This window comes from Amphiura filiformis, chromosome 1 (genome assembly GCF_039555335.1).
Source record: "Amphiura filiformis chromosome 1, Afil_fr2py, whole genome shotgun sequence".
NCBI classification, from domain to species: Eukaryota; Metazoa; Echinodermata; class Ophiuroidea; order Amphilepidida; family Amphiuridae; genus Amphiura; species Amphiura filiformis.
Window position 1 is genome coordinate 46,384,062 of NC_092628.1, and position 14,849 is coordinate 46,398,910.

The following is a 14,849-nucleotide window of genomic DNA, read 5'->3' on the forward strand; positions in this document are numbered from 1 at the left end:
CTTACAAGCATGAGACATGCACAGTTATTGGAAACATTGATGCAGGAATTAGGCTTAGGCTACATGTAATCATAGGATTTAAATCAGCAAAGCAATTAGGCCTGGTCAAAGAAGTACGGTACAAGAAATCAAAACTTGAAAGAAGAATACAAAAATGTTTTCAAGGGTTTGGGATGCATAAGAGAGCCTCAACATCTTGGGCTGTGCAATAATTATGAGCCGGGGGGGGTAAAATTTCCGAACGGCCCGCCAAAAATCGCTTGGCCCCCTCTCAGCCTGCCAAAAATCGCTTGCCCCCTCTCAGCTTGCCAAAAAATCTTTGCCTCCCCCACCCCACCCCTCCTTTACACATGCCAAATTTTCGGGATCTCAATTTGCAAACTCTGGTCTATGTTGCGAGCGCAGCGAGCAGAAAAACTTGCATATTAAAGCGTTTCCATACTGTTTTCCTAAGTCTTTTGGGCGAGAAGCGTGCGCGTTTCCGCCCCTGTTTTAGTTTCACTTTTGACATTTTCATGACCTCTAGTGTAATCACATTTGATCATTAGTGGAAGGTGCAACAATAATTATTATTTACAGAAGCAGCTGTAATATTTGCATAATACCAGTTGCCAGTTTGTCGTCCACAATTACTCCCACATATTATTTGCCTCACCTCACCTCACCTCACCAGGCTGTGTTCGACCATTGTTGGACGTAGCCCTCTTCATGATTCTTCCACTGTTCTCTGTCTCTTGCATTTCTTGTCCATGTAGGTCCCATGTAGGCAGTAATGTCATCACGCCACCTCCTCTTCTGTCTTCCTCTTGATCTTTTCCCTGTTCTTGGTTGCCATTCTGTAAGCCGTTTAGTCCATCTGTTATCTTCCCTTCGTGCAAGGTGACCTGCCCATCTCCATTTCGCTTCTTTGAGTTTCACCATAATGTCTTTGACTTGAGTTTGACGTCTTATTTCAGTGTTCTTAATTTTATCCCTTAAGGTAATGTGAAGCATCTTCCTTTCCATTGCTCTTTGGGCTGTTTGTAATTTCTGTTCCAGGTACTTGGTTGTTGTCCATGTTTCTGCCCCATATGTCATTGTTGGCAATACACACTGGTTGAACATTCTACTTCTCAGATACATTGGTAACTTTTTGTCACATAGAATGTCCTTGAATCTTCCAAAGCAACTCCAACCTGCCTTTATTCTGATCAAAGCTTCTTCCCTGGTGTTGTCCTCCATCTTCACTGTTTGGCCGAGATATTTGTAACCATCCACCTTTTCGATAACATCGCCTTCAACTTCAATGACATCCTCTGACTGGTAGTTTGTCATATATTTTGTTTTGCCCTTGTGTATGTTCAGTCCAATCTTTTTACTTCCTTTATTCAGATCATTTAACTGGACCTCCATATCCTTTACTGATCTTGTCACCAAAGCTACATCATCTGCGAATCTCAGATCTGTTAGCTTCTCGCCATCTATGTTGATCCCTCTCTCCTGTAGGTTCAGCTTTCTGAATATATCTTCCATTGCTGTAGTGAATATTTTTGGGGATATTGTGTCTCCCTGTCTCACACCACGCTGAATTTGGATTGTTTTTGAAACATCGTTTTCAATGTGGATTTTGGCTGTGGCATTTGTGTATATGGGATATGTCCTCGAGAATTTGGACATAACCTTCGTTGACTCCAACTTTACGTAGTGCTGTAAAGAGGTCTTTATGTTCCACTGAGTCAAAGGCCTTCTCATAGTCTATGTATCCAATGCATAGCTTCAAATTATATTCATTTGCCTTCTCAATTATTTGCCTGCTCGCAGCATAATTCGTAAGCTAGATTACGGACATAATTTGTTTGTTATAATGATTGATAATGTTGATCCTTGGATTTATGGTGAAATGGGTGAAAAAGTAAAAATCAGGGTCTTTTCATGGCTATATGCATTGGTGCAAAGACTCCACAAGGCTGTTCATGATAGCTATGATTGAGAACATATTTGTATTCTTCTTTCAAGTTTTGATTTCTTGTACTTCTTTGACCAGGCCTAATTGCTTTGCTGATTTAAATCCTATGATTACATGTAAGCCTAGGCCTAATTTAATTCCTGCATAACTGTTTCCAATAATTTATATCTACTGCTGATAGCAAGTAGATTTCACTACGCCATCTACTACTGATTGCAAGTACTTTAGTTCATCATCAATGCGCTATCTGCTGCTGATAGTGATAGCAAGTACTCGTAGTTCATCAATGTCCTATTTAGGCTGATAGCAGTTCATCAATTCGCTATCTACTGCTGATAGCAAGAAAGTTGCCAATGCGCTAACTGCTAAACAGCAAGTAATTCATCAATGCGTTATCTAATGCTGAGAGCAAGTAGTTCATTAATGTCCTGATAGCGAGTACTTCATCAATCGCCATCTACTGTTGGTAGCAAGTAGTTCGTGAATAAGCTTTCTATATATACTGCTTATAGCAAGTAGTCGGATTTCACTACGCCATCTACTGCTTATAGCAAGCAGTTCATCAATGCACTATCTACTGCTGATAATAGATATATACAGCCTATTCACTGTGACATCTACTGCTGGTAGCAAGTAGTTCATCAATGCCCTATCTACAGTTGATAGCAAGTGGATCATCAATGCGCTATCTGCTGCTGATATCAAGTAGTTCATCAATGCGGTATCTACTGCTGATAGCAACTAGGTCATCAATGCCCTATCTATTGCTGATAGCAAGTAGTTCATCAATGTCTATCTAGTACTGCTGAGCGCAAAGTAGTTTATCACCAATGTGCTATCTACTGCTGATAACAAAAGTTCATGCGCCATCTACTGCTGATAGTAAGTAGTTCATCAATGCCCTATCTACTGCTGATAGCAAGCAGTTGATCAATGCGCTATCTATTGCTGATAGCAAGTAGTTTATCAATGCCCTATCTATTGCTGATAGCAAGCAGTTCATCAATGCGCTATCTACTGTTGATAGCAAGCAGTTCATCAATGCGCTATCTACTGCTGATAGCAAGTGGTTTATCAATGCCCTATCTATAGCTGATAACAAGCAGTTGCGCTATCTACTGCTGAGAGCAAGTATTTTATCAATGCCCTATCTATTGCTGATAGCAAGCAGTTCATCAATGCGCTATCTACTGCTGATAGCAAGTAGTTCATCAGTGCGCTATCTACTCCTGACAGCAAGTAGTTCATCAATACGCTATCTACTGCTGATAGGAAGTATTTCGTCGATGCGATATCTACTTCTATATACGAAATATGGAAAAAAAAACTGGCTAATTTCTTAAATTAATGCGCGCCGCAAAACGAACGCACGAACAAACAAACAAACAAACGATGTTATTTTATCTTAATTATATTTTAATATGTTATTTTTTAATTTAATTTAATTTAATTTAATTTAATTTAATTTAATTTAATTTTATTTTATTTTATTTTATTTTATTTTATTTTATTTTATTTTATTTTATTTTATTTTATTTTATTTTATTTTATTTTAATTTAATTTAATTTAATTTAATTTAATTTACTACTTTAATTAATTTCAATTTAGTTTAGTTTTTATTTAATTTATTTATTTGCATTTGATCGATTGATATAGTCAAGTGTCCAGGTCAAGTAGGTAGGTCAAGTGTAGGTCTATTCTATAATTTTCGATTCAGCTTTCAAGCTTCTAATAAATTATTAGACTATTGCAGTTGAAATCCATACACCCCATGTAGAAGGCATGACCTTAATTTCCCACACAGGGAGTGTAGGTTTTAAATTGAGTCAACCTTTCAGGTAATCCTTTTGAAATTCACACTCCCTGTGTAGTAGATTAAGGTCATGTATTCCATAAGGGGTGTATGGATTTCAACTGAAATTACCAATTAAGCATGCGCAGATGTGATGACGCAAGTACGAGTGACCAATTTAGAACAAGTGGCGCGAAAAAGGTGATGCATAGTGAAGGATCGTCTTAACATTTGCAAATTTCCAGTGTCAAATTGGTAAGCAATCTGGTTTATTTTGTCATTTATCTGCTTTAATTTTGTTCACAGTCACCTCAGTATTATGATAAAATTTAAAACTCGTAATGGTACCAATAAAATGACGGTAAATTTCGGACAGGGATCTCAGGTTAATAAAATATGTGCCACGGCAAAATAATAAAATGAATAAACAAAACAAGAAAATAAATCATCATCTTTAACATAATCATCCGCACCATCGTTGTTGTTTCTGTCGATGTCATCTATCATCTATCATCTATCATCGTCATCATCATCATCATCATCATCATCATCATCATCATCATCATCATCATCATCATCATCATCCATCATCGTCATTATTATCATTATCATCATCGTCAGATCATCATAGACTTAGACGACAAAGGTAATGCGTAAAATTGTGACGTTCATCATTGCTCGTGGTCGATTTGCCCATTTCTGTCCGTTTTAATAACATGCATATTTATTTTCCAGGAACAACATGACTTACGTAATGTACAAAAGACGTCTGGAGCGACTTTATAAGAAGACAATGGAAAACAGGAGACTGAAATCTTGCTGGACATCGCTGCAGTGTACACACCATTGTTCTGAAAAAAGTTAAGTAGCCATATATCCCATTCTGTTAAAATTTGCTATTTGTCACTGCCATTACCACAAAACCCATGCAGAACAGGGGAAAGTGGATTTGTACTTGAAAAATTGTTTTTAATTGTACATTTCTCGAAATTGCATGACATGACATATCTATTGCACCCTTGATAAATTGTACCATATCTTCAAAAGCATCCACGGTACGAAAACAAATGATCATAAATTATGCCTCCATCTAAATGTTCAGATTTCATCAGGTAAATGATAATGTGAAACTGATGACTCGGCGCTGGAATTGTTGCCTGTTTTTACCTCGGGATTCCGAAATCATGTTCATAATATTGGATTCTGTCACAATTTACACCAACGTAGACTTCTATTTTACATGGTGTTTTATTTTATTATTTAAATGTACATTGTAATTGTTTGAACATTTTAATTCTCAGAAAAAACAAGGGCCTTAATTTGAGCAATTTTACATTTATCATCGCTCGTGTGCATTGTGTTAACTTTGCCATTCAAGTATTTCTAACGTAGAAGACCACGCTGATTCCAAACTTGATGTTCGTCACCTCTAACTGATAATGAAATCAAACATTTTGGCACTTTATAATCTTTTGAGAATTATTGAATAAGTAGGTTGAAATTCATTTCATGATAGTGATGATACTGAAGCTCAGAATTGATTCTATGCATATATCAGACAATTATCATCGTCAGGTTATTTGGCGATTGAAAGTGATGGACCTTGAGTATATATCGTACAGAATATTGGGTTTACTAGTCTTCCTGTAATTTTAGTAGTTTTGATTATGAACACTACTTCTGGTGATTTGTGTTTGGTTAAACTTTGTAGCTGCAAAACTAGATGTTATATTTACGCCTATACCTTAAAATGTGGTACATATTCATGATATTAGACCTATACAATCAATTACATTTCTGATCATAGTATTGAGGGTGATGAAATCCACACGCGTTAATGAGTTTCATAAAATCGTGGAAAGAACGTGCAAATATGATTTCAATTTTAATATAGCTGATTTAACACCTTCTGTATTAAAAAACACTAACAAAATTAAGGGGACTGCCATTTTCTTTGGGAGATGGGTCCAGTAAAAATAAAAATTAACGTTAGTGACCAGAATCAATTTGGGTAAATCTCTAAATCTGAGGTTGATCATTTGTATGACCAAAGGTATGATGAGAGCCTCGAGAGCGAGTCCTATTCCCAAAGTTCTTTATTAGACTTGCATTCAACTTCATAACCCATTTTCAATTGTATTTGAAAAAGGACACACCCTTCGGTTTTATTAACAATTTTATAAACCCTATATTTTAGTACATGAATCGAATCCATGGGTTCCTACAGTCACACATTTGATGGGTGTAATATTTTATTATATCAATATATTATGACTCTCTATGATATTTGGACCCCTTTCCAAACAAAATGACAGTAAATTGCAAGTTCCTATTCCTACCATACACCGAAAAGGTTAATTCATCAAAAAAATGTGGTATAATTTGACAAATTAAAATTAGTCAATGTAAATGATTTATCATAAGACAAAAATGCTGAAAATGTACTTGGAATGTTGAAAAAACAATTTATAGCATTTCAAATTAATATTTATCATCATGATCATTACAAATATTTTCACGACTTTTATGTATATTTAGTTTTTTAATGACGAATTAATGAATAATTTATAAAATGACAAAACTAAATGAATGATGTAGTTAATGTGTCATTTTTAAATGATGAATTAAATGACATACGTTTATTCATAATTCATCACAGATTTGTCATGCTAAAAATGTTTTAGACCACATTTTTTGACGAATTAGTCTTTTCAGTGTAACTTATAATTTATATTTTTGCAACACATGATGTAACTCAACCTAACCTGATCTTGCCTTACTATAGTAACCAAGCAACCACAAAACGTTATTTAAACTTAAGGGTATAGTGTAAAACATTTTAATAACATTCAAAAACAGAGTGATGTTGAAGTGTTTACAAAATATATTGCAATAAAATTTCATATAACGTAATTTTTAAAACGTTTTCATGACCTTTATACAACCCGAAATATTATTAAAATGTTTGACTAAAATCAAAACACGTTTGCAACACGTTAATAATGTTTTAAAACAATTTTATGTTTGCTGGGAACACAACTTTATATTCTACATTGTATAGTTTAGGCCCAATTGTTAATAGGCTATATCAATATATTTAAACGCATCCTAGCATTACTTTACATAATTGTACCTAAAATAACCCAAGCATGGCACAACCTAACATAAACCAAGCATGGCACAACCTAACATAACCGAAGCATGGCACAACCTAACATAACCCAAGCATGGCACAACCTAACTTAACCCAAGCATGGCACAACCTAACTTAACCCAAGCATGGCACAACCTAACATAACCCAAGCATGGCACAACCTAACATAACCGAAGCATGGCACAACCTAACATAACCCTAGCATGGCACAACCTAACATAACCTTGTCCGTTATAGCACAACCTAACCTAACCCAATATAACCTAACCCATAATCTCACCAAATATAACCTGCTCCTACCCCAGCACACGGACAGATAGGCTTGGTCTCTAAAATTCTGTTGAAATTATAATCTATCTTTATGTTGATTTCATCACCCTGTGACAGAAATATATATATTATATGGGCCTTATTTTTATTTATTTTTCATTAAAAACCTCCTTGGTATCGATATCGGCCTAGACCATGCGACCAGTGGCGTAACCAGTGGGGTGGCCGGGGGGGCAAGCTGCCCCCCCCCCCCGGACACAAAAAAACTGGGAAGAAGACCAAAAATTGGGAAGGGAAAAGGGGGAAGGAGAGAAAAGAGGAAGAAAAAGGGAAGGAGAAGAGAAAAAGGGGAAAAAGAGGGAAGAAGAGAAAGGGAAAGAAGAAAAGAAAAAGAGGGGAAAAAGGGAAGGAAGAAGAGAAAAGGAAGGGAGAAGAGAAAAGGGAAAGAAAGAGGAATTTGAAATTTGTACTCTGAAACACTGATTTTTAGCTTGCCAAAACCAGGAGCTTCAGCATGTTCAGGGGCTCCGCCCCTTGACCCCTCATGGGGCTTTGCCCTGGACCCCACCAGGGCCCCTAAGGCGGGCCCCTGGACCCCAGCCGTTTAACGCTTCGCGGCAAGCCGCTCGCGACTTTTGGTCAAGAATTGGGAAATTTTTCACTCTTGCCCCCCCCGGAAGGTCAGGTCTGGTTACGCACCTGCATGCGACAATACTATTACAGAGAAGTCCGTATGCTTACATTCCCGGGCATACATTTCTGCACAATAACTATATCAAGGCCTATTTCTTTGAATCGCCAACTAACTTGGCGATGCTTATTGCCATGATACATTCACCGAATCAATAAATAGTTTCAGTGACTTGAAATGAATTTCAATCTGCTTATTAAATCATTCAAGATTATAAATGACAAATGATTTGATTTCATTATCATTTAGATGTTATGAACATCAAATTTGAATCCGCGTGGCTTCTATACATTAAGAAATAGTTGAATGGGAAACTTGATAACATAATATACATGTACGCTAATATAAACGTAAAATTGCTCAAATGGGGGCCTTCGTTTTTTCTTAAAATTACGATTTTAAGACGATTCCAATGAACATTTACATACTAAAATGAAATTCCCTGTGAAATGGAAGTCTACGTTGGTATAAATGTGACAAAATCCAATATTTTGAATAAATTTCAGGATAATTCCGAGATAAAAACGGCCAACCGTTCCTACCAAGTCATTAGTTTTACATTATCATTTTTCTGATGAAATCTGGACATTTAGATGGACGCATTTATGATCATTTGTTTTTGTACCGTGGATGCTTTTTAAGATATGGTACAATTTATCACGGGTTCAATATATATATGTAGTGGTATGCCATTCTGAGAAATGTACAATTAAAAACAAGTATAAGGCCATAGAAATTTTACATTATTGTTTTAAATATGCTCGACAACATCAACCGGGGATCACTCCTTATAGTGTACTGGTGTATGAGTGTCTTCCTTTTTTGGAGTACATTATTTTGTTTGGTAATTTTGGAGTGTTTCACTATATACGCCGTAGAAACCCGAATAATTAGCTAGAATATTTTGGGCTTAGAGAGATAATTATGCAGTTTTTCGAAACTCAGTAATTAAAATAATAAATACCAATACCATGCATTCAATCATCTTTCTGTTATTTTATTTTTGCATATTATGCCGCACGGATCCTAGACCCATCGCAGGACTACATAGGTATGGTGCAAGACGTGGAATTGCCGAAATCAAGTATAGGCATACATCAGAAAATATCAACGAAGCTACATGTTACATTAGTAGGTGGCATGCAATGATAGAGGGACAAAAAACCCCAAACAAACAAAAAACACTGATATCTGAATCGAGACCTGCAGGTAATGGATAAGCGGAAGGCAAAAAGAAGATTGCATGACATAAAATCATACAGATGGGGAACCACGTGATGAACAAGGGATGTACAGGACAAGCAGAAATTGAACGTTATTGAAGGCTTCATGCTACAGAGGATGAAAAGGCATAGGCGAGGTGAAGTAAAGGCTATATAGCTGCACCGATACATTTTGCATTAGGTAAGCTGTCAAAGTAAACTAGGTAGACTTTATAAATCTAATGCTAAATGTACTTAAAGTGTATGTAGCTGGGATGAAAAGCCGACCATCTTATGAAAATGTTGACCCTTTTTTGAAAATATACATGAGTTTCCCAAAAGATTTAAATTTTTAGGCCTTTCGGGAAACTTCATGTAAATCTTCAATACAAAATGTCAAAATTTTACATATGATGTCGGCTTTTCCTCAAAGAATCTGTACATAGCATTAGGTTTATAAAGTTTACTTCGAGTACTGTTAAATGTCAAAAATTTTAATTAAATTTTGCTATAAAATTTGTATTATATCGCGAATTTCACAAAATCAGAAATTTTTGATATCATCAGAATGCAAATTGGTGTGTCTGATGTGCTCTCGTCCTACAAAAAATGTTGTGCAAACATTAGCCTATTAGTCGCCGCTTATTTAAAACATGCTTATTTTGCATATTTTAACTTTTGCGAGGTCTGTTGAAGTCCTACCAAGAAAGAGTAATGAGCTGATCACCTGAAGATCGGCAACTATACGATCACATGATAAACCGGTACGTGCAGACGGTGCAGTGACCAATAAATCAGTTTCAGTTTCAGTTTCAGTTTTATTTACCATATAAGTTTATCATATAAATTGAAACAAACGCAATTAATGGAGGGATGACCAAAAAAGAGCACAAGGCTCGTACAAGTTTGGCCACCCTGAAAGAAATTTATGAGAGAGCTAACTTAAATACTACGTGCAGAGACAAGAGACATTATAAAGCGACAAAACTACAATGTGCAAAACGAGACAGCACAACACAGGTGAGACAGACAAGTATGTTGGCAATGGCAGTATAATCATGATAATAAATAATGGTTTTACGAGACACAAGTCAAGAAAATATTTATTGGGAATCAACATGATGAATAGATAAATCCCGAAGCAATCTAATTACAACTCATATTGTGATACAAGATAATCTTTATACAGGTTACTAAAACATTTAACGGTGTTACAGTTACGAATATTGAGATCCGTTACATTCCAACTTAATGGACCCTGTCTTTTAATTGTGTTATTTGCAAGATCTGTTCTGAAGTTGTGAGGTCTATACAGTTCAGCTGACCTGGTTCCATAAGAATGGAAGGTATTACTCTTCTTAAAATAATCAGTGAAAATATTTGGGAGTAAGCCACTTTTGAACTTATACATAAGAGGGAAATTTGATATTTGTAAATATCAAAGACTGTAAGTGTATTTAATCTCTTAAACAAAGGTTGTGTGTGTGCAAGGTAATGTGAGTTGGTACATAAACGGACAATTTTCTTTTGTTTGAGATAAATAGATTGTAAATTGCAATTATTCTTGTCGGCCCAAATGATATTACAATATTGAATATGTGGTAAAACCAAACTAGAATAAAGAGAAAATAACGTTGAGCCAGAAAGTATGTGTTTAAGACGATAAAGGATACCTGAATACTTCGAAACAATATTTGTAATATAAGTGTTATGTTGATGCCATGTTAGAGAATCATCAAGAATTATCCCGAGAAATTTTATGTGAGAGACCCTTGAGATAGGTTTGTTTTCAATATTTATTGATATGGTGTCTGGATACGTTAAGCGCGTGTTGTGTTTGTTTTTAAATAACATATACGTGGTCTTTTTAATATTAAGGGAAAGTTTGTTTACTTTGAGCCATGTGGAAATTTTTGTAAGTTCGATATTAGCTGAATGTATGAGGTGATGGAGATTTTTATGTGAAGCCAATAAATTAGTGTCATCAGCATAGATGACAAATGAGAAGAATTTACTTGTAAACACAATGTCATTTATATATAAAATGAATAATAAGGGGCCTAAGATCGAGCCCTGTGGAACTCCACAACTTGTATTCAAATGAATTGATTTACGATGATTAAAGTTAACGAACTGGGACCTATCAGTAAGGTAACTCCTGAACCAATCGGAGGCATTCCCACGAATACCGTAAAGAGCGAGTTTTGAAAAAAGAATATCATGGTTAACCGTGTCGAATGCCTTCGAGAGGTCCAGGAAGATACCAAGGGCATGATTTTTGTTATCGAGATCGTTAACAATTTTATTGTAGACTTCCATGATGGCCATAGATGTGGAACGGTTAGAACGAAAACCAAATTGGGAGTTATGAAGTAGATTAAATCGGGAAATAAAATTGTACAACCTCTTGTGGACCAGCAGACGCTCAAGAACTTTTGAAAAAGCAGGAAGAACTGAAATTGGTCTATAATTGGAAGAATCGTGGCGATCACCATCTTTAAAAATGGGAACAACTTTAGCGATCTTGAGTTGGTGGGGAACAAAACCAGAAGACAGGGATAAATTAAAAATGTGGACAAGTGGGGTTGCGATTAAGGTGCTGACTGCTTTAATAACCTCGGGTTTGATTTCATCATGACCACAGCTTGCACCAGGCTTCAGTGCCATACAAAGATTGACTACTTCATCGAAGTTGGTGGGTGAAAAAAAGAGTGAGTTAACAGGAGAATGAGCATTAATTAAGAATTCACGAAAATCAGTATTTGGTTGTTGAATTTTGCTAGCTAATTTAGATCCAATATTAACAAAATATGAATTGAAATGATCTGCAATATGCTGAGAATCCGAAGTTGAAACGTTATTGATGTTAAACATGGTTGGAAGATCAAGCCTATGTTGGCGACCTAGAATGGAATTTAAAATATTCCAAGTTCGTTTTGAGTTATTTTACAATTCTCTAGTTTCTCAGCGTAGTAGTCTTTTTTGGAAGACCTAATGATAGAAGTCAGTCGATTGCGATAAACATGATAATTCGTTTTATTAGACTCTGTTGGATGATGACCGACATACTTTCTGTAAAGTTTTTCCTTTCGAACAATAGATTTAAGGACAGCTGTTGTAATCCACGGTTTGCGAGGAGTTCGACGACTACTGGAACTACTAGAGCGAGACGATTTCAAGGGAAAATGAATGTTATATAAATCAGAAAATTTATTAAGAAAAGCCATGTAGGCAGGCTCACAAGAACCTATGTTTTCAACAAAATTCCAATCAACCAGTTTTAAATGATTCTGAAAATTTCGGATTCTATTTTGATTAATTAATCGATATGTAGTATGCTGGTGGTGGCGTGGGTGTGTAAGTGGAATAGATTTGGTAATTTGAAAAATAGGGTAATGATCAGTTAAGCCTCTAACGAAAATACCAGATTTTATTTGGTGTGTGAGGACGTTTGTAAAAATATTGTCAAGTAAAGAAGCGGTAGTGGGTGTTATTCTAGTAGGCCTGTCAATCAGTGGGTGCATATTATTATTGTAAAAATATTGAGAAAATCATTAATTGTGTTATTGTTAGTATACTGTAGTAGATCAAAATTAAAATCACCAGAAATATAACATTGCTTATTTTCACACGACAATTTAGCAACACAATTTTCCAAGTCAGTAAGGAACATATTTACATTAGTACGATGAGCACGATAGATATTACCCACAATTATATTTTTGTTAACAGAATTTAAAATTTCAACAAATACAGACTCAGAGTGATCGATGTCATCAGATGATTCAACAATTAATTTAAGATCTTCCCTTTCACGGTAAGCAACTGAATCATGAATATAAATAGCAGAGCCACCACTTCTTCTACCTTGTCGGGGTGCATTAACGAGAACATAATTTTCAATATCAATCATATTAAAATTGTCATCATTTAACCACGTTTCTGAAATGGAAATAATTGTAAAAGTGTGACTTAGTCCAGAAATAAAGCTATGAATGTTATCAAAATTTTTGTTGAGACTACGTGAATTGAAATGCAAAATAGAAAAATCATTATCACCTGAACAGGTAATATCGTTGTCAAATAAATAAGAACAATTATTGAGAGGGCTTGTGTGCTCATTCAAATTATTAGACTCATTGGATGATGTCCGAAACATATCTTCAAAGTTAAAGGGATTTAATTTCAAACTAAGCATACGATTAAACTCAATTGTATTGTCAAAACAAAATAAAGCAAATCTGAACTCATCGTCATCGACATAATGGTTAAAAGGGAAAAGATTACCAGTACATTTGAAACAAAACCAATCTAGGTGATTGTCAACATCAGTATAAACACAACGGGTATGATATAAATAATTACAAGAAGTACATGATATATGAGAATGATGTCTTAAAATCAATTTACAGCAATTATTACACTTTTCTGCCATAAAATACCAACATACAACAATTATATAGATACGAAAAACACTTAACACAAAAACAAGGGGTTTAATACACTAAAAGAAGTTAAGGCAGTAGAAACACAGGTGGTGTGAGGCGGAACCTACCAAGAATAATAATGAATGATAGAGCACAAATGACAGGGTAAAAAGAAAAAACAAGTATAATGGTAAATAAGTAGTAAATAAATAAATAAATAAATAAGAGATTGAATAAATAAGAAAAACATTAATAATTAAAGATAGTCAATAAAAGGCGACTAAGAATTAAACAGTACAAGAATGAGTTTAAAGTAGGTAAGTAAATAAAACAAATAAGAAATATGTAAACGAGAGAGAAAAAAATATAAATGAGGAAACATAATGGGAAAATGTGGGAAAAATACACACACATCATTTCAATACGAGATAAAATTAAGCAATATGGATATGAATAAACATAATGATCACCAAGTACATTCTGGAAATGATAAATAAAGTTTAAATACAATTTCATGTTGCATAATCATAGATGACAGATTCACCAATTCATACGTGAATTTCATGCTAAGAACACTGTTTTGCTTTGAAAGATTCAAGTTCAAATGCTCAAGTTCAAATGCTCAAGTTCAAATGCTCAAGTTCAAATTCAAATGATCAAGTTCAAGTTCAAAAGTCACATAAGAAGAGTAATTCTTTCCAAACAGCATTATCAAAGCGAGAGCTATATTAAAATAAATAGTGGAGAACAATGTAGTAACTTTTCACCAAAAAGCTCTAGAAACATGTATCTTTAATAGTTTGCAAAGTTCAAAGTTAAATAAAGTTTATAAACAATTTCATGATGCATAATCATAGATGACAGATTCACCAATTCATACATGAATTGCATGCTATGAATACTGTTTTGCTTTGAAAGATTCAAGTTCAAATGCTCACATTCAGATAATTAAGTTCAAGTTCAAGAGTCACATAAGAAAAATTATTCTTTCCAAACAGCATTATCTAAACGAGAGAAAATATTAAAATAAAATAGTGTGGATCAACATGATAACTTTTCACCGAAAAAGCTATGGAAACAAGAATCTTAAACAGTTTGCTTTGAAAGTTCAATGACAGTTATTATATCTTATCCTTTCCAAACAACATTATCAACTATCAGCTGAACCTTGGTGCCAGTCACACGAATCTTCGCGGTCTTGCCTCCAAAATGCTGGGCCCTAACTGCGACGAGTCGTTTCCGTTCGGCCTGCATTTGGGCAGGGAGATGCTGGGCAACACCAAACTTCTCCCCTGGACCAGCCTTGGATTGCGTCTTCGATAATTTAGTTATAGCGGTATCAAGAACAAGGTTTCGATCACGCATGG